This window comes from Parasteatoda tepidariorum, chromosome 8 (genome assembly GCF_043381705.1).
Source record: "Parasteatoda tepidariorum isolate YZ-2023 chromosome 8, CAS_Ptep_4.0, whole genome shotgun sequence".
Classification (NCBI taxonomy): domain Eukaryota; kingdom Metazoa; phylum Arthropoda; class Arachnida; order Araneae; family Theridiidae; genus Parasteatoda; species Parasteatoda tepidariorum.
The window spans coordinates 26,731,863-26,754,028 of record NC_092211.1 but is presented as its reverse complement, the minus strand read 5'-3'; the positions used below and the strand labels follow the sequence as shown (position 1 = coordinate 26,754,028).

The following is a 22,166-nucleotide window of genomic DNA, read 5'->3' as shown; positions in this document are numbered from 1 at the left end:
ATTTCGTTCCGGTTTTTTGGTTTTCCGGTTTTCTGATTTCCGGATAACGGGTTCTGTACTGTATATATATTGTTGACGTTATCGGTGTTTATTCCTTCATGGTTTTGAGTAAGTAAATTGTTATTTCTGAAATTAAAGTTTTATCATTCACCAGTAGATGGCGACACTAATAGCAATGATGAGTTATCTCCCTATCCCATGAGACCTTATTTGCAGATTGAGACGGATAATATTTAAATTGATTCAAATGTAAAAATTGTAATCTAATGATCAATTTGAATTTCTAAAAAAGAAAAGAGAGCAAACCGTTTTGATCATTTTTTACTCCCCTGTCTTAATCAGAAAATAGGAAATTGGAGAGAAAAGGGATAATCACGTTGTATCTCAATAAATAAAAAATGAGTTAATTTGCGATTTTTAGTGAAGGAAAAACCTTTTTTCGGAGTTTTTTTTTCCACTGCAAGTTGCAACACTATCTCATATGTAACTGTTTTTTGAGTTTACAGTAATTTATATTTCCAAATGTAGGAAATTTTTATTTGTTTTTTATTTTCGGAGTTTCATCTTGTTTCTTTCCTGAAAAGCTGTTGAAACTTTAAAGATCCTGTTTGTAGTCAACTTCGCGAATTTATTGCACTTGAGAAGTGACTATCTAAGTTATTTACCCGCAAATAACATGATGGAAAAAGGGAGTAAAACAAAACAAAAAAAGTTCAAATTTTTTACTCAATCTTCTTTTTTTTTTTTTTTTAAAGCACTTCTCTCTGCATTAATTTTAAGTTTTTTTTTCCCCGCCATTTCAAAATTTAGTCTTCAAATTGAAAGTTTCTAAAAGTAGTTAGATGTCATTATTTTGCATTTTATTATTTCGTGCATATAAAGATGTTTCAAAATAATTTTTGCCCCTTTATCTTTTATTCTGTCACTTCCTGGTGACTTATTTTCCCAGCTAAGTTTCTTTTTCTTTGCAATTTTTTACGTAAAATATTATATGAAGTAGCAGAAAAAAATAGAATCGTCAGGTTGCAAAACCCAATAAGCAACTTATTTTTTTTTAAGGTAAAAATAACTTAAATTAGAAAATTAACAGACACACTATAACTTCTGTATTAAAAATACTTTCCGTAACAGATATTTTCACTTAGAGTAACTAAAATTTTGAATGGCATACTGAGTTTTTTTAACTATATGACTTAAATTCATGTGAATATATATTTAATACCTAGACTAGCATGACAATATCAAGATATGGTGATAAATTTTGTTCGCAGTGGTCAGGAAACAATTGAAACTTTTGAATTGATTTGAGCACTCCAGTTAGATGGAATTTTGATCGATGACTTTTTGACGATAACTATTAGTTGTAGCAGTCAGAAAACGATTGAAACTTCTATTACAATTAGAAACGGATCTCTAAAGATTTGAATGAGGCTAGTTGGAAAAAAAGTTTACATTTCATTGCTAGATCAAAGCCTCGTCGGTCCGAAATTGTGTTGAATAGTTAGTAAAATAATAACATAAAATTACATTTAAAAACTCAAAATGGACATTTAAAAAAAGTTTATTTAAATTAAACAAATTATGAATAAGATAGTCTTCATTACAATTAGCCTTCAATGTCAAATCTTAGACTTCTCCTTTACAGAGCTGCAGGGGAAATGTTTTAAATGGATAAGTTAAAAATAGCATTTTATGTAAAATAATAATTATTAAATAATTAGTTGTTACAGAAATCTTTATTTCTAACTGCAATTCGTTTAAAATTATCTTAAAGTAAGGTTTGTCTGTTTAATTTAAATTTATGACATATTTTATTGCAAAAGTAAATTACTTTAAAATGCAAAAACCTGACATTCGAATTAATTTTTGTTCCATTTAAACTTTAAAAAGAATGTTACTGTACTCTTTACTTTTATTTTTTAACAAATATTTAAAAAAAAAAAAGTACAGTCCTAAAAATAAACAAGTTTTACAGCAAATATCTAAAAACTGCAAAAAAGAGGGGAGTTTCATCACGAAAACAAGGGGAGGGGAACACCGTTTTCCTTAATACTCCCTCTCCTCCGACTGGTTTGTTTCGCATGTACTCATTAAGGTGTGAACTTTGCAGGAAAATTCAATAAGAACTTCATAATTGACTAAAGAAAGGGTATTTTATAAGTAAAAAAAGAAAGAAACCATTGGGGGTACACAGTTCCCTCAGATACTCCTTCCTCTACACCCCTGCTCCTTTCACATCATTTGATTCGCATATCTCACGAAGCTGCCAACTTGGCCAGAGAATTAATAAAAATGACATAATTTCTAAAACAAAAATGGTAATATTAGGAAAAAAGCATTTGGGATACACCGTTCCTCCCACGTACTCCTACTACACCCTACTCTTCCGACGTTTGATTCGCAAAGCTGCCAACTTTGCAAGAAAATTGATATAAGTTGCGTCATTTACAATAAAAGATGGAATATTAGTAAAAAAAACTTGGGGTGTACACCGCCCCGACCCTCAAGTACTTCTACTACAACCTTGCTCCTCCAACATGTTTAATTCACATCCCTCATAGAGCTATCAACTTAACCATCATTAGCCATTCATAATAGTTTTCTAGAAATGACGATTTCATATGCATGGCTACTTTTCTAAACCATTAATAATTAATTGCCCGGACAAATGAAAAAACAAACAAAAAGCCACAATGTATGTATGTATATTCTGTCTGCTATGAATGACATACACTCTCTCTCTTTCCCACGTGTTTAGCGTCACTTTCTTCAAGGGTAGAGAGATAAGGCGATTCCCACGCCGATGCAGAAGCCATCGGTAGCCATGCTGGTCGATTTGCATTGTCTTTTATGGCTGCCAAAAGTATCGATGTTGACGGAGTCTGCTTCATTCAATGCGGAATACAGCTTTGTTCTCTCTGCATGGCTGATGGAGCTGAACTGAAAGACTTCAATCTGCGTCGATTAGGGTGATAGTTTGTCCTTGGAGATCGCCCGCTCAATCGACAGATCTTCCATTCAAGGCGACACGTGTCGGAAACCCATATTTGCATTAAAAATAACCCATATTTACTACTGACTTAATTTTTGAACTCGGACGGAATCTTTTCCTTGATAGGAAAGCAGTGGGTTAGCCTTTCCTTTAATCGAATTATTACCACTGATTGATTTGTTGGAGAAATATTGTATGAAGTTATTCTGAATGCATCATGTCTTTATTAAGAATTGAAATTTATAAAATTTAATGGTGTTTCTAGATGTGTTACTGCCTATAGAAAACTTGCTTGTCGGTTTTAATTAATTTTAATTGGGAAATTATTGTGAGATAAATTTATTGGACGCTCAACGGGTATCAATCAACCCCGACAATATCAGTTAGATAACAAATTTTATTTTTTATTTACATACTTTTTTATTATTTATTTATCTTATTTATTTTTTCAGTGAAGTTTCAGTTCTTTCAAAAAATATGATTTGAAAACTTTTTTTTTTTTTCCAATGTAAAAAATTCCCGTTCTTTTTACGGACTTTCTCTGTATATTTGACGTTTTATAACCGTTTTATTGATAAAACGGTTTTTCTCTGTTTTTCATTCTAATCATTAACGGATTAAAACTGTAATTTCGAATTCTAATTCTTGTCCTTTCAGTTTTGTTTACCGTAGAATAACTCTACCTTTTTTAAAATCATTTTACGATAAAGATACATTTGATGATAAAGTATGATTAGACAGACAGCACAATACCTTTATGGAAAAAAAAAAGGGAAAAATAATGGGGTCGCTTTATCAGATATGGGTAATTCGAACTTCTATGAATTTTTCTCCAAAATTTTAAAGTAATAAAATGGTGCAATTTGTGGTTTTGAGAAAATATATTGAATCTACGCGTTTCTCACTTTTTAGATTTTTTTTAAAAAATTTAATCTTATTGCAGTTTTAAATTGATGAAAAGCTATTTGGATGACGCTAAAAATTTCATTGAACGTTAATTGCATTAAAATAAAAGATACTTATCAAAAGTTTAAAAACTAATGACTGTTTACTATTTAAATATCTTTCAAAACTTGTTGATTGCGGAATCACCCTGGCTTAATTTTGTGATAAAGAAAAAAAATTTAGAGAATCGGAAATGGGAGTTTAAAAGTGTGAGAGAGTGTTTCGATTAGAATAATAAAATAAAAGATTTACAGAAAAGAACTAACATAAAAAGATTAATTGAAGCTTTTTATATTACATATATATATATAAAACCTGGTAAAAATAATTAAATTTGTAAAACAAAATTTTTTCGCTATAGTATAGTAAGGGCTTGCAATTTGCTAATCTTTGCCGACAAGATAGTCCAAAATTAAGAATGTATTTAAATAATATTCCTACAATCCATTAGTTTTTATTTTATCTCTAAGGTCTTGTAAATTTAATTATCCCCAATAAGTAATTGTTTTTGTTCCTTTTTTTTTAAGATGATAGAAAAACGAAAATTATTTGTTAACATTTTCCTACAAAATGTAATACAGTTCGGTCTTTAATTTAATAAACATTGTTTCTTAATCTGCGTACAATATTTATCCATTTCTATTTTACCTTTGGAGTATAATACGCTGTTTATTTCTCTCTGAAACCGTTAACCAAATCGTGCAATGGAATAAATCTGTAGATAATCTTTTAAGATCCAGGTATAAAGGTAACTCACAGAGACAAATAAATGGCAAAACCTTCGTGATCAGCAACTATATATCCCGAATCCCGAGAAAACAGCTGAGAAAATCTCAATAACTGTCTGCCACTTAACCTTGAGAAAAGTCCCGCGCTTTTTTTCTTTCTTACAATTATTTTGCTTTGTTTATTTAATCCCTAGTTTCCACCCACCCTCTGATGACATTGAAATAAAGATGTCCTTCGCCATGAAAAGCAAATCATGTTTGTCTCATCCTCAAGACCAAATGGCATCGTTAAATGATGGCTGTCTATTTTTGGCTACTTTTTTTAATCTCTGTTGGAAACACGGCGACATAGTTTGGCGACAACAGCTGACAATGGAACATTAAGAAAATGCACAACGCGACGCGACTTGTTGTAAATTTACACTACATCAATGAAATTAAGAGGAAATTTTTTATGATTCGACGGCAAGTTCATTCGAGTGTTATTTTTTTTTCTTCTAAAAATGTAAGTTAAAACTCATAAAAATGAGAGGGTTGTAAAAAGTACGTTTGATCTCTCGTACTGAGAGCACAACAGCAAATGTAAGTAGAATATATAAATTTATACAACGTATTGAAAAATTCATTCATTCGAATACACTTTTCCAAAATGGTAAGTTGAAACTCTTAAAAATGAGAAAGTTAATGAAACGTATTCTACGTAAGTTTTTCACGTGGAATTCGGAACACATCCTCATACATACGTAAAATATATAGGTTGATAGAACATTTAAAGATATTCGTTCGTTCGAGTACATTTTTTTAAAAATGTAAGTTGTAACTCAGAATAAGGAGAAGGTTGATAAAACATACGTAGAATATATTGGTTGATCAAATATATTGAGAAATTCGTTTATTCGAATGCATTTTTCTAAAAATGTAAGTTGAAACTCATAAAAATGAGAAAGTTGATAAAACTCATTCTATGTACGTTTGATTGTGTTCGCAATACAGCGTTTTTCATACTCGTGAGTTTTTCAACTCCTTAAATTTTCATCGGATTTAATTATATATTTTACAGCTTGTTCACGATTAATGTTGTTAGTATATTTCTTACAATAGAAATTGTAAATTTTTATCATCCTTTAATCAAGAAGTTAACGCTATTTAACCTTAGCTTTCAAGAGACTTTTCATTCAATGTACCACTATTTTTTGTTGAAAATAACTTTAACCAATAAAACTTTAATTAAACAAAAATCGTATACTATATGAATTCTATTTCCCAGTAATTATTCTAGAAACTAATTTCAAATTTTTTATTTTCATGAAGAAAAAAAATTCCTTAAAACAAAAAGTTCAATTCAATGAATTTTTTTCTATTTAATCAAGCAATTTATACTTTGTTTAACCTTAAGTTTTAAAATATTTTTCATTGAATATATTGAAAATTATTTTTTTTTGAGTCCTTATCTTCAAGAAAAAATTACATTTTGAATTATGCAATAATTTTACCCAATGGCAAAATTGGTCTTGGTTTGGATTTGATGGCATTCTCACACTTTTTAACTACAGTAATCAAGAGTAATAGTAAACAGTGCGCATGCGTCGCCATTGCATGCGTTGCTATGACGACCGCTGCTGTTAGATAATTTTTTTTATCATTCTTTTTTTTCACTTTTAATTTTGTTATGCATTAAGTTAGTGAGTTTATTTTTGAGTACTTCTTGAATACTTCTTGAGTTGTGAACAAAAGGGATTTTCATCATTTTAACGATTTATTGTTTTAATTAAGAATCAGAAATTCTAAGCTACAGTTCAAACTGGATCGTTTTCAATACTAATTCAGCTGAAGATCAGAAATAAAGAGGGTCCAAACTGATTGACACTGTCCCAAAAGTTAGAGTTGAGGCAAGAAAAAAAGCAATGCCAGGGCCTAAACTTACCGGGGCTGAAAAAGCCAAGGAACGTAGACGGGAATACCTTAAGCGTTACACACAAACGGAAAAACGAAAGGATTCCGTTCGCAAACGCAAGCATGAAGCCCGTTCCTCACTAAAGTACCTAAGTGGTTGAGAGAATCGAACCCTACCGAAGAGCAAATGGTGGCTATCCGAACCCCTTTCATGCAAATACGAGAACTGTTGATGATCAGTTAGGGATAAAAGGATCCATTGTCAACGTACCCAATGACTTGCACAAGACCGTGGCTGTCTTCCACGGAATATAAATGATTCATTCACTATTCATGTAAAATTTTAAAAAAAAGACTAGCTTTCAAATCATATTTCATGTATGATCCAACTTGTGAATCCGAAACGTGTGTATGATGCAGCTTACAATATCCTACAAACACCATTGTACCAATCCGAAAATTCTGTTCAGTCATCAAAAGAATTTACACAGAATGCGTCTGAGCTGCATTTAAATATGTCTGCGAAATTGTGTACCGAGCAGTTCAGGATAAACAGTTAAAGACGTCCAAGATGAAAACACAATAAAGTTGCTTTTCCAAAAAGAAATTAGAAAACGACCATTTTGCCAAAACCTGCCATTTTTTTTATATTGCTGTTTAAGTATTATGATTTTCTACAAATTCAGAAACGATTGAAATCTGTAAATGAGTAAGAAATAAAAATTATAATAACTACACTAGATTTATCTCATATTTAAACATCCGAGGATGATAGGGGGAAGAAGAAAAAAAACTTATTTTTGATGGATTTTCTTTGATGCATTAAAAAAAAAAAATTCTGTAAAAAAAAAGTATTAATGGATAAGATATACTACATAGTATTTTAAATAGACACACACTATCTGTTTCTCCTTGACGCAATGTCCTTCACAAATTCACGTGTTAAGGATATTAATTTAACAAACAAAAAAGTAATTGTTGCCCACGTGAATTGGCACATTGCCATGGCGGGAAAATTATTCCTGTTGTAGAAGTTTTTTCACGGCGTTAATGAAATAGTAAATAAAGCAAGTTTTTACAAAACTTTTCAATTTTTCAATTAAATTTGCAATTCAAAATTGGGAAATAGTAAACTGAAATTTACGATCAGAAAAAAGTATGATTAAATTTGTGTTGGAACAGTTTTGGCGCATTGCCATGGCGGGAAAACTATTCTCCTAGTTGTAGAGGTTTCTTTTTTACCTCGCTAATAAAATTAATTAAACTAGTTCCAAGGAAATTTTTCGATTTTCCAAATACATTTAAAATTAGAAAATAATAAAAAAAATTCGCAATCAGAAGATCGTAATGTAATTTGTGTTGGAACGATATTGGCACATTGCCATGGGGGGGGGGGGAATTCTTCTAGTTGTAGAATGTCATATACTACGTTAATAAAATAGTTAAAACAAATTTTAGGAAAACTTGAGTTTTCCCAAGAATTTTCGTTTTTAAAAAGTGTGTCTAAATTTGATATAGAATGAGATTACTAATAATAGAATCTCGTGTTGTTCGAAAAAACAGGTTTTACGCCATTCTTAATAAATTGTTGCATCATAAATTTCTTTATTAAACCTCCAATTGTTTCGATTTTTTATTACTAGGAATAAAGCTTGATTAACCTTGAAACTGATTCTTTAAATCGAAAGTTCATTTTTTAAACATTTATATTTAGCTTCAAAAAAAGCTGCCTTATGATTAGGTATAGTTTGTTCTTTTTGATACACAAAATTAAATAGAGGCTCAAAATTAAAAATCTATCGGAAGTTGGCTTCTACTTCATTGCAATGCTAATTTTTTTTTATTCTTTCAGTTAAAAATTAATAGAGAATTACGAAGAAATGACGAATCTTGAAAACTGTCATATTAACAAATAAATAGTAAAAGCAGAACTTTTGTTTTTTCTATACCTGAAATTATTTTTGCAGAAAATATATATATATTAAAAAAAAACCTACAGATAATAGTTCTTTTGTAGAAAATTAAATACAATTTATTCTCGGGCATTTAATGGAAGTTTTTTTTTCTTTCAATACAAGATCTTTTTCAATTTACCTACTTTATAATTTAACTTTTTCAATTTATCTTTTTACCTTTCAATTTAATTTTTAGTTTCAAATTCTTAGAATAAATATAATAGCGGAAGCTAAATTACTGATATTAGAAGCAACAACATAAAACGACGTCTCAAAAACTGTAGTTCAATCTTTGATAATAATATTATTTTATGCCATATAATTTCTAAATACAAGAGATGAAATTATTGCAAAACGGATTTTTGAAAAGCAAAAACTTCTTTGGAGAAAAAATAACACTTTTAAACATCTGCGCTATAACAAGGGGAATGTTAAAATAACATAATATTTGGAATTTTATTACGCTATAAATTCTTTTCAAATACTGTTCCATTAGATTAATTAATCAAACTTACAATTTTCTAAGCATGTTCGTAATTTTAGGTTTCTTTTTCTTAGTCTTGCAGTTTTTGGCAGTAAAACAAAAGGCCTACGTGAAGCTGAATACCAAAACGGCAAATGCACTTTCAATTTTTTTACCCTTTGGCGCAAATGGGACACCGGTATCCCTTATATATATTTTTTCTCTGACCCTCTAATTACAAGTAAAAATATATTTTGGTATTTTTTAATTACAAAAAACAATCTAATAATTACTAAAAAAAATCTGTTAAATTCTCGGAATTATATTTGTTCTAAAACATAAAATCCAAAACAAGTTGTTCGAGTTTTTTTTTCATGCATATTTAAAAACTTGTCAGTAATTAATTTTGTGAATTAATGAACTTTCATTGAGAAATTATTGTTTCTCTTTGATCTAAATAATTGCAAATAAGAGCAAATTTAAACATTATTGTTTGAAAGTTAGCCTTGTTTGGAAAATTTTACCTTTAACGTAAAAAAGAGACACCGGTGTTCGATGCTGTATTTCCTTAACTAAAAATTATTAGAATGCTAAACAATGCATAATTTTCACTTGTTTTGACCTAAATTAATACAAAATTATGAAGAAAAAATTAGGAAAAATATGTTTAATAAAAATTCTGCGTCAAAGGGTTAACAAGAAAGTATATTTACATTATTTCCTGGGGAAAAAAAGGAATTGCTAATATTATATAAGTTTAAGTCCATACATTTTGCATTCCTGCTTTATAGTATATGAATTGTGCCGAATTAGAAAGCTAAATTTAACTTATTCGTGTTAATTGAGAATCGTCTGCATTTTAACATCAAATCGTTATTTAGCTGTCGTATTATGGAACAATTAAACAAGCACACTCTGCTACCTTTCAATTTAAGAAAAGTCATTTACAATAAGCTAATTTTAAATTAACAATCCGTTTAATAACTAAAAATTATTCGAAAAATATCTGATTGCTAAAATAATACCACAAGGACCACTTTAATCCAAGTTAAGTTTAAAGGGCATTTAAAGGTCATACGAAGAACATAAAAACAAGCTAAACAAAACTCAATAAAAACAAAAGAAAAAAAGGGGTAAAAAAAATCATTAGACCTTTACAAAAGGTTGTTAAAATCTCATGCTATGAGCAAAGATGCACTGCTGCAATTAAAAAAAAAAAACATTAAAAACTATTGTCATTAGTTCTAAACCCTTATCATTCGACGAATTTTTACCCCTTTTCACGGAACTAATATATATATATTTTACTTTTTTATTTCATGGGGTGCCACGCCCGGGTGAGTGCGTAGCAAAACAGGAAATTCAACAATTAATTTCCGCATTTTCTCTATGTACCTGAGTAAGGATTGTTGTTAATGCTCCGTACCTGTGCGCAAATCCGATGGACTTTTGTTTTTCTCGCGTGTTCCGAAGCGCTGGTTCGAGGTTACTAAATTCTAATTACTAATTCCTCCCTTTCACGCCAATTTACATAATAACTTGTTACTTTTTATATAACCGGTATAGGTTGTTAATTGCGTCACTGTTATTGTTCGCTTAACAAGATTACGCGTTGATTTGCAATGACCAAGGACGTGTCATCTTATAAAGAGAATTAAGCTCGGTCGATTAACAATGGCTCACTTAAAGTAGCCAAATTAAATTCGCAGTTTGATTTTAATAGAGTTTATGTGTTAGCCTTTATTACGTGGTTAACTAATGTTGTTTTTATTAATTGAGCATTGTATGAAAAACTGAGCCTGTGAATAAAGGTAGATAAGAGAAAAATGAAGGTGGATTGAATTTAAAGCCGGGTTCTGGATTGAGTTGCAATTAAATGATTAATTAGCTAAATATCCTGACACGGCGTGCACGCTATTGAAGAACGTGTTTTTTTAATCTGCAATTAAGAGGTAAGGCCACTCTAGTAGTTGAAAAAAATAAGCATATTTTTGAGAGAAAAAAAATTCAGGAAGACACTGAAATAAATCAAAATTCTGAAAAGGTCTATTGTACGGTAGTTGAACTGTCAAAATTAGTTTTTGTAAGTTATACAAAGCAAAAAGGCGACTTACAGCTAAGTTTTCCTCATGGAATCGCTTTCTTTTTGAAAATTTATTGCCTGCAGCTTATGCAACTTTTGAGAGAACATGAAGAACAAAATTTATTTCAATTATGTATGGGAATAACTTTGATTAGAACGTAATTATTCATACGCACAATCAAAATCTTCATAGAGTATGTTCAATAAGTACGTAGCTTTTTTTTTTTTTTTTAAATTTATCAATTTCGGCATTGATTGCCTTTTTTTCAATTGCCCAAAAAAATTATTATTACAAAAAAATATTAAATAAAATGAAACAATCTTACTTAATTCTATAAACGAATATAAATTTCAATATATTGTTTAAAGATAATGTTCCTACCGTTTAATTAAAGTTCTTTAATTAAAATGTAGGACATGGAACAACATTTTATACATTTCATACACCGTTAGAAATTTTGGAGCGTTTCATAATATGGTACAAATTTACTGCAACCTTTAACAAGTTGAACCATATTATCGTACTTCTGAAACTTAATGATACTGTGGTTCAGTTTAATCGGAAATTTGGTACAATTTAACACCTTAATTAAGATTACAAGATCGTTACAGATATAGATAATATGGATTCTACTTTAAATCGATTGCAGAAATATTAAAGTTAAGAATTTTATCATTAAGAAGTTTACTAAAACATATTTAGCTATTAATAGCTTTCCCCTATTTTTTTCCAGTTTTTTATTTTTTAAATTTGACTTTTCTTACATTGAAATGCAAATCTATCCAAAATGCCCGTGACAAATCTGATTTAATCTTGACAACCAATTCGAATATTCATTGACTGAAGTTGAAAACTGGAATTCAGTGGAAATAAATCGTCTGCTGATGGAAGCTTCTAAAAACCGCAACCCTAAAACTTTACACCATTTACACCGGAAATAACATTCAACAGATGCGCAGACACACGTGTCTGAGTAAATCCTTGAACTGTATAATTAGATACAAAAAAATTGATTAGTAATCAGTACTCTTCTATCAATTATGTCGTTTGTTTAATATTTATTTATGGAATTAATTATTAATAAGTTACTTTAAATAGTTTAGATATAGTTTTACCATTTTTTTCTTCCTTTTTTTATTAACACGTTTGATTCAATGTGTGTAATTAATTTAAATTTTATATAAAAAGATGCAAGAGAAAAAACAAGTTATAAGAAAAGCTCAAATATGTTTTACTGACGAAGTAGTAGTAAACACGGCAATAAAATAAAATAAATATGTAAAATGAAATAAGAAAATTAAATTCTATTGAATTGCTGGAAAAAAAGCACCTTAAAAGCCTTTCTTTGTTATAATGTCAATATTAATGATGGAAAGTGAAAAAGAATGATAATGTTTAAAACGAATTAATTTCAATTCATCAAACAAATGAAAAGTTATTATTTCTATTTATTAATTACCACTAAAATAACAGAAGGGGGGGGGGAATGTATACTTGAAACAGGAATAATTACAAACTATTAAAAATTATTTCGTCAATTTAACACTGGTTAGGATAGAAACGAAAATGATAACATTTGAAATTGAAATCATTTCAATGTTATTATTATCGCATTTCCGTAATTTAGACTTAGATACATTTTTATAAAGTGGTATTTTGTTTGTTTTTTTCATAATTCTTCCTGGATGTATTAATATAACTGCAAAAGTTTTTCAGAATTAAAAAAAAATTTAAAAAAGCATAAATTTACAAAAAAAACTAAGAAAAAAAATTATGTATTTGAATTCATACTTTACTGGTCAGTACAAGTTGTAGCTGCTATTGCAAAATTCCCCACGTGTTTTTCCGGAAATTTTTATCACAGTAAAAAATAATTAAGTTTACGACTTCAAGCATAATAGGGCATACCAAGGTCGAAATTTGTTAAGAAATTTTTCGCATTGATTTTTCTTTCTAAATACGCCTAAAAAGAAACTTCTGGGGTGTTTGCGAAATCAAGAAAACTCAGCAACTACGCCATAAAATTAACTGATATTTTTTTTAAATATTATTCAGTCTTTTTACACTTTTACTCTTACACTTTTGATTTATGACTGTTATTATTTTGTTTCTATTATTTCCCTTTTTTTTTAATATTAATTAAACGTAGTCAGAAAGAAAAACTAGTTTTTTTTTTACAATTAGAAAATGTAGTTTGTTATTATTTCAATATTGTAATTTTAAAAAAGTGCATAATAATGTTATTGGATATAAATCAAATTTTATTTTTGAGGTTTAGGTACATATTTTTATGAATAATTTAAATGTTTATTGCTGAGATATATCTACAAAAAAAAAAAAAAAATCACTAGAAAATAACATTATTTTATCTGAATACATTTCATAAGTCAAATGAAATAGTTTATTTCATAATGTAATAATTATAATCTGCATAAAGGAAAAATAAGAATGACTTTTCAACAACAAAAAAAAACTGCTATTTCTTAAACAAACTACCAGGAGGCTCCACCCCCTGTTCGTTTCTCTCACCAATCCCTGTTCTCTTCTCATTTATTATATTTTTCTGTGCGATTGCTCCTATTTTCCAGTAGCACCATCTAAGAAAAAAAATTCGACTTCTGCCACACCCATACGTCACATCCGTTTACAGGGCGGACCCATTCATTCATCCACAAATCGTAATTTTGACCTGAACCAGAGAGTTACCAATCTCCAATTGCAATTCAGTACCCCCAGGGTTAAAATAATTTATAGAGACATGGGGGATTTGTGACCCAACAGATTTAACGTACACCAGTCACCATTTATTACACGGAGAGTATTCTGGATTCGAACTCCCGTTCTCACGAACGCGAGTTCAGCGCTCTGCCTTTTTTCTCTTAATTGTATAGTTTATGAAATATATACTTATTATAACTTTATGCAATATGTTAATCGTACCAAAATGAAAGAATGCGTAGATTTGGAAAATAACCAACAGTACTTGAAAATAAAGCGCATTTAAATTTAGGAATATAGAATATATGAACGAGGTGATTATATTCCGGAATTTCGGCTTTTTGGTATCGTTCTTCTGGGTCTAAAAACTAGAAGTAGAACATACGAGTTCTTCGCGCTTATCGCAAATTCGATTATTGGTTTGGGGATTACAGCTAAAAAAAAAATCTTGTAATCCGACGAAATGTTGAAACTTTTGTTACTAAGTCACGTGAACGAGACGTATACATACATGTGATTCTTTTGCCAATTTGATTCTTTTGGTTTGGCTGTTTTTCGCCATTTTGAATATTTGGATTTGAGTCGGAAATATAGCGACTCTTATTCATGCGATTTTTATATCAAACGTTGATTTTTGTATTTACTTGATTTAAAAGTTAGGCGTTGCGATTTCTATTTACACGATTTAAAAACCTTGCTCGCGATTCGAATTCACGTGAATAAAAACCCAATATCGCAATTGGTATTCACGCGAGTTTAAAATCCAATGTTGCGATTCGTATTCGCGAGTTTTTAAAATCCGATATCGCGATTCGTATTTATGTGTTTGTCATATCAAACATCGATTTTCGTATTTATAAGTGATCTTAAAACTACGCATAGCAATTCATATTCAAGCATCTAAAAATTATGCATTTACGCGGTTTTTAAATATTCAATATCGCAATTTGTATTTTCGCTTTTTTAAAATTCCATATCGCGATTCAAATTCACTCGATTTTAAAATTCAATATAGCGATTCATATTCACGAGGCAATAAAATCCAATATCGCAATTCATGAAAAAAAATAGTGCGTGGAGTCCCTCCGCGTGGAAGAAGTGAAACTTCGTAATGTGGAAATGAAAATAAGAAGGGGTAGAAATTGATTTTTAGTGAAATCATATTGTTCCTTTAAGACAAACTTTATTAACAATGCTTACAATTCACTATTGATCGCATCTTTTAATTATCATTTTCGAGTAGAGAAATATCCAAATCTATAACATTTACAATGGGATTATGATAACTAAAATAAGATACGAAATATTTGAGTTCTATTTTTTCAATATTTCTTGCAAAAACTGCATCAATGGTAGTTCCCCCTTTGGTTGTTGGATCATTCCTACCATTTATCGTTTCCAATCCAAATTTGTCTTTAAGGAAGGTTAATAATGTTTCAGCTTCAGGTGACGAGAAATTCACATTAAAATCTCCTGCAAGGATCACAGGCAGCTCACAATAATCAATTTCTTCACCAGTAACGTCTGCCAGAGCTTGTGAACCTGCAGTGGATAGTGGCAATAAAGATTTTGCAATAAATAATTTAATATCCCTCATGGCTGCATTTGGTGAAATTTAAATGGCAATTAGAAAAGAGAAAACCTAACAATCAATTGATATTCACAAAAGACGTACCTTGACATAACTTTAAATCCGTCGCATTGTCCGTGGGATTGTTTTCTCTCATTTTTTACAATTGTTATCCACTAAGTTTGAAAATAAAAAGTACTACCCTATTAAATTATATGTGTATCAAATCAAACTAAAATATTTATAGAAAAACAATACTTTGATGACTATTTTTATGCTAGTGAGAACCAAAACAATATGGAAATGAATGAGAGAAAACTGGATCCTACCACGTGATTTCCAGGCCAATTAAAATGTAGCGTTAAACATTTAACGCAACCTTGTTGGAAGTCGCTAAAGAAGTATCACTTCAAAAAAAATTAAAGTTTTTTCTTGAATTAGTTACGATAAAGATGTGATGTTCTTCGTTAGTAAGTAATTTAATTATAGATCTTAGTTCGGAAAATTACGTTAAATGTGAAACATGTATGGTATATAAATTAATTTCTTGATATAAATTTTTTGCACATAAAATTTTCAGGGTTTTTTATTTTTGTGTCACAATTAACCCCTGATATGACACAATAAGAAGAAATTTTACTTGTTAACAGTAAAAAAGAACCTTATATCATAATACAGTTCAAACAGGAAATAACAGGGTGCGTAGCGTTTTTAAAAAGTGCTTAATTTTCCCTTTACCCTGTTGATTTTCGCCACGTAATATGCAAAAAGACACTGTTCATAGTGTTCGATTCAATGTTCTATTTCGGCGTACCGTCGGTCCTTAGCGTATGAAAACGCCTTTCTTTCTGTGTTTAAATATTCTAATTCTTCAACCCTACTTTCCAATTTAATGTTCCGAAAACAGGAATCTCTCGCTAAGGTTCTCTAACAGAATTATTATTATTATTTTTTTTTTTAAATAACTGAAAAGGTAAAAAAGTGAGTTTTCTAATATCCGTTTAGAAATTTTACTACTTGACTAACATTTAGAGGGACGCTGGTTAACTAACATTAAAGCTAAATTGTTTGAAAGTTTCTTGTGCTTGCTGCTATTACAAAAAACTGGGTAAACAACTCAATTAACATCTTTTTTTATTATTATTTTACTTCTGCAGCTGTATTTAGTGGTTAAAGGTTTAATCGCGGGAACGGAAGCGGAAACAGATCGCACTTCCGGTTAATGAGTTTCATTTGTTCGAAAAGGGGAAGATGTATTTAAAAATCTCATCTTCGCCTTCTTGCAGCCTCATCTGCATCTGTTTAATTGAAGAGAGTAAAACTCTGCTATGAACACCTGCTGTTTACTCTCGCGAAGGGGGCAATTATCAAAAACTCACGCAATTAAAGGTTGGCCTACTTTGACTTTGATCACTTTCTTGGGAAAGGGAAAAACCATTAAATTCTACATAAAAGGATTGAGAGAGAATGACTCAGACAGCGTTCGTTTAGTTCATTTACTTGAATGTATTTCTACCATTTCCGATGCAAATTAATTCAATTTCTTTGCTTTTATGAATGGCTTTTGTTATTTTTATGAGTGAATCTAAATTACGGGTCAATAAAACATCAACTATTTCATTTTATGTTTTTTTATTTGTATGGTTTTGACGAAATTCCTAAATCAGTGATTCTCAACCACTGTGCCGCGGCACTTTTGTGTGCCGCCAAATTTTTAAAATGCATATAGCAAAAATTATAATGTTTTTTTTTTATTACGAGTAAAGTTTAAATTAAAGAAAAGTGCAAATATATAATATTATATATATATAATATTATATGTATGTAATATTATATATATACTTTTTATAACTTTTCCACACTTTAACTGCGTGAACATCTTCCTCTGCGATTGTGTTGTCTCTGACAATTTTAAAATAAGAAGGAAGAGTTTAAATTGTCTTTGAAAAAAAATGTTGAAATAAATAGAAAACTCAATGACTATTAAAATTATTAATTAACAAAAGAAGGAAAGCTAAATATTAACTTTCAAAGAAAATAAAAGCTAATCATTAAAGTAAGCTATGCAATTTATAATTCTAAAAACAAATTAACAAAGGATAACTAACAAAAAATAAGCCAACAATTAATAATTAGCAATAAAACTAATTAACAAGAAATCACAAAAAAATTATAATTAATGTAAAAAACTAACAGTTAAAAACAATAGAAAACAAGATAACAATTAATAATTAGCAATAAAACTAATTAACAAGAAATAGCAAAAAAAAAATAATTAATGTAAAAAACTAACAGTTAATAACAATAGAAAACAAGCTAACAATTAATAACTAGCAAAAAAATAAATAACTGTTACTAACTAATAAAAAATTAGTCGAAAGAAATAATTAATCCCTTAATAAATGTGCTTTTGTAGTACATATTATTTTATTTCACATTCAAAATTATTATCACAAACTATTTAACACAGTGTAAAATAGGTAATTAAACAACTTTTAATCTAATTTTTTTCATTGTGTGCCGTCAAATTTCGAAATCGTTAAAAGTGTGCCGCCGCCAAAAAAAGGTTGAGAATCACTGTCCTAAATACTTGATCAATCTTTTATGAAATCCAAACATACTTAGATGATCCTTATAATTTATTTTATTTTATAATCGGAGTTGAACTAACGACCCAATTCTGAATTGACGACTAACTATGTTCAGCTTCGTAGCCTTGTAATTTCGGACCCGACCCAGAAGACAAGGGAATTCCTGGCATTGGGACAAACTAGCAGGATTTTTTGATGGAACTAACCCACATTTGCGTTACATGGAGAGGAAAGCTATTGAAACCTCTCATGCTAAGCCCGGCGGCAAGGGGATTCTATTCCATGTTCCGCCAACCACCTAAGATATTTTACGTCAGCTCTGTGGTCGGTGTGAGCTGAGAGCAAAATGCCTCCGCTGGGATTCAAACCTGGATCACCTCATTGGGAGGCGAATGCTCTATTCCCTGGGCCACCACGGTTTGCACTTTCATTATCGCCAGTGAATTGTTTACCGAATTTAAATTTAAATACCGAATTTTTCTCGAATATATTGCAGTGTAAAAACTGTAGTGTGATATCTTTCCGAATATGATGTTGATAATAACCTAAAAAATTGTCAGAAGAAGCACTTTATATCGGGTTTTACACTAAATCGAAAGTTCATATACGATTTAAAGTTTGTAATTTAAATCTAAGCACTTAAAATGGAATAATCTTACATCAAACTCTCTTCCTTGTACACCATACGAGAATTTTCTTTCTTTTACGAAAATAATAATGTTGGCGCGCTTTGAATTTCAAATACACACCAAGTAGAATATCGCGAGTAGTTTGTTTACAATCTGGAATGTGTTAGTGAGAGTTAATTGCCCTTTTCAACGCTGATGTTCGTCAAAAGAAACATAAATTCGTCGTTAAAATATGTATGTATGCTTTAGTTGGGTAATAAGAATAACTATGTTTTAGTCGTATTCAAATCTCTGTGAACTGAATTAAATGATTTTATATTGTATAATTTCTAATCGCTTTGGTTTTGTTAAGCCTAATTCGAATTCGTCTCTGTGCGGTGCGTATGTTTGATTAACAAACTAATTTTAAGAATAAGTGTATGTATGTGTGCATCCTAAATTAATGATTCTTACTTAGTATTAGTTCGAAAATATAACATTACCGACTCTTATCTTATTGTAATTATAAATTTTTATGTTACTGAATAACTGAAATGGCAGATACTTTAAATCAAGTACTGTATAAAAACGTTCTCCTGGTACAGTGAAGCATCAAGAACTATGAGTTATCTAAGGTGTTTCGCTACTCCACTTAAGTGTAAAGTAGTTGCCACCATTTTTGATATTAAGATACACAAAATTTTTTTACAGTGTAGTACTATAATACCTGACGTCCCAATTGTGTATATTTGGATAATTGCTTTTTGGAACAAATTTCCAAAACTCAATACAATTTGAGTTTATACAGTTTCAATTTTGGCAAAGTTCCCGAAGTTGGCATTTATTTTTTAAATTTTTCTAAAGTCTTGGCATATCACAGTGTTAAAACTACACAGTGTCACATTTTGGTCATCTATGAAGTGATATTAAACAAAATAGTGTACCCGATAATCCGGATCGGTCAGGGCCGAGACTGATGAGGTTACCGAAAAATCCGGATAATTGGCTACTTTCAGAAATGATTATAGCAGTTTTACTAGTGTTTAATTTAGTTTTTAGTGTTCAATTTGTTCTACACACTTTTACCTGGCTTAGGATTGGCTATTATGGTGCTTTCGTTCACAAATTCTATTTTTTCTTAAAAAAGAACTCCAGTTGAGCTCCCTTTTATCAACATTTTATTTTATAACGGTGCTGAACAGCTGTTTTTAATTTTGAGTTTATGACTATCGGTGTTCTCCGTAGCCTTGTAATTTTGAACCTAACCCAGAAGGCAATAAGGAGAATCTGGGATCAAGCAATGAGACACAACTCGCCTTCGCGGAGGACTTTTTAATGAAACTTTTCCTCATTCGTGTTACACGGGAAGGGAAACCACGGTTAGCCCGACGGCAAAGGGATTCTAACTCATAATCCGTTTACCACTGAGGATATTTTTACGTCAGCACTGTGATCAGTGCGAGCCGGGAACAGATTTCGTACCAACCATCCTTCACTGGGATTCGAACTTGGTTAATCTCATCGTGAGGCAAACGCTCTATCCCCTGAGCAACCACGGCACATTTTTTTTTGTCATTACTTCATCGGCTATCCAATGACGTAACCGTCGAAATTGAATTTACGACTACCAATGTTCAACTCCGTAGCCTGGTAATCCACTATACAAAGGAACTCCTGGATCGAGTATTGAAAAAAATCACGGATAGCCTGGCAGCAAGGGGACTCTAAGCCATGATCGGTCTGCCAGTGACGTCAGCACTATGGTCGATGCGAGCTGAGTGCAGAATTCGTATCAACCAGTCATAGCTGGGATTCGAGCCTGGTCACCTCATTGGGAGGCTACCATGGCTCATTAAAAATCGAAAGAAAAAAAAAAAACTTTTTTCTTATCCTTTTGAAAATGACCATAATATGTATCATATTTATTTCTTTTTGCTACTGGCTTCTAGTACAAGTATTTTCAGTATATCATGCTATATTTTCAGTTATTTTTTCCCCTCGCTTCTTGCAAAATATAATGGGCCCTTATGTATTTATTTACCTAGATTGACCTTTCCCTCAAAGCATCACCTTAAAAGTAACGAGATTATCTGATCACGTGATCTTTTTTCTCTCGCCAACTTCAAAGACCATAAATTTTTAGAAACACAGAAAATAAGACTCTTTTAGAAGAAAGAGAAACCGTAGTTGTGTTTGCCCGATTCCTAAATTGATATGGAACTCTGCAATAAACCTTTTACCCTTTAAACCTTGTTCGTATTAAATAACATCGGCGAATTTGACCTTTATTGTATTGCAGCCTTTCATTCCATATAAAGCTAGGGGGAGACCTATAAAATTTACGGTTTCCGCGCGGCAGCTGCGGTGGACCTGCTTTCTTGCAGAAAGGGGATAGCGGCCTTTTCTTTGTAAATAAAGAAGCCGAATATCCGGTTGCAACTTCGGGGGTGGCAATTAGTGAGAATGAAAACGTAAACAATTTGAAGGACATTCATGTTGATTTCCGTCCCAATTTTATATATTAATGTGCATTTGATAATTGCTGCAATTTGTTCTTTCCTTACGCAAAAAAAAAAAAATTTTGATTGTCAATTATGATTTAACGTCAAGGCAATTGTTTTTTCTTGGTGCCTATAATCGCCTAAGGAAGAGAAAATTGGCTTTTGAGGTTTTTATGTAAATAATTCACTAGAAAAATTAATTATTTCGTGCAACCTATATTATTTTTCTAAAATTTAATTGGATGTTCTCAAAATTAGACAAGGAATTTTTATGCGTATATGTATAGATTTATGTATAGTTTCTCGAAAGCTCAGTATTCGCATGGAATGATGCTTTTACTGTGAACAATACGTTACTTTTATAACTGTTGTGAATTTTCAACAGTTACTCTTGACTGTTAGGTCAAATTTGGCCTATCTTTAGCTCGCGCCCTGTATGTGTATTCTGAATATGGCGGAAAATGTCCATATATAGGAAAACCACAGTTTTAAGAAAAGGAAAAGCGCCATTGATCTAATTTTTTAATATTTAAAAACTTACTTCAATTCTTCATTATCTGGGAACATAAAAATGTGCGAAAATAAGAATAAGGCATTGATTTTGATAATTTTTATCTTACTAAAAAAAATGGCGCCAAATTGGCGATTTTAAAAAAAGTTTAATAACTTATAAAATATTTTAGTTATTTGTTCTTTTTAAAGCCCAATTAATTCTTTACAACAAAATGGCATTTACAGTTTAAAATTATGGCTTTTTTTTAAGTGTGAGGCACTTAAATTGTGGCTTTTTTTTTCTATTATCCGTGGAAGAGCTTCGAAGAACCGTGTTGATAACCGCCAAGGGAAGACAAAATTGGTTTTTGAGGTTGTCATGGAAGTATTTCACCAGAAAAATTAATTATTTTATACAAGCTATTATTATTTTGTTGAAAATTATTGGATATTCTAAAAAAAACAGATATGTACACCCTTGTGCGAATTAATTGAAACAAACTTTTTTTTTTCGTGTTTTTTAAAGAAGATGTTTTGGGGTTATTTCCGTTACAATGGGGTTGGACCTTTGCAGCCTATTGACGGTATGATGCGTTCTGAGCAGTACATTACAATGTAAAAACTTA

The 22,166-nt window shown here is 30.5% G+C and overlaps 1 long non-coding RNA gene across 2 annotated transcripts in view; it reads left to right on the top strand.

The window, feature by feature from the left end:
• The first annotated feature begins 118 nt into the window (after positions 1 to 118).
• The window catches only part of LOC122270172 (uncharacterized), a 127,155-nt gene continuing 105,107 nt past the window's right edge, over positions 119 to 22,166 (top strand). For both annotated transcript variants that reach the window (XR_011637524.1, XR_011637525.1), the window contains exon 1: positions 119 to 5,247. This is a non-coding gene — a long non-coding RNA (uncharacterized lncRNA). The remainder of the gene's footprint in view (positions 5,248 to 22,166) is intronic.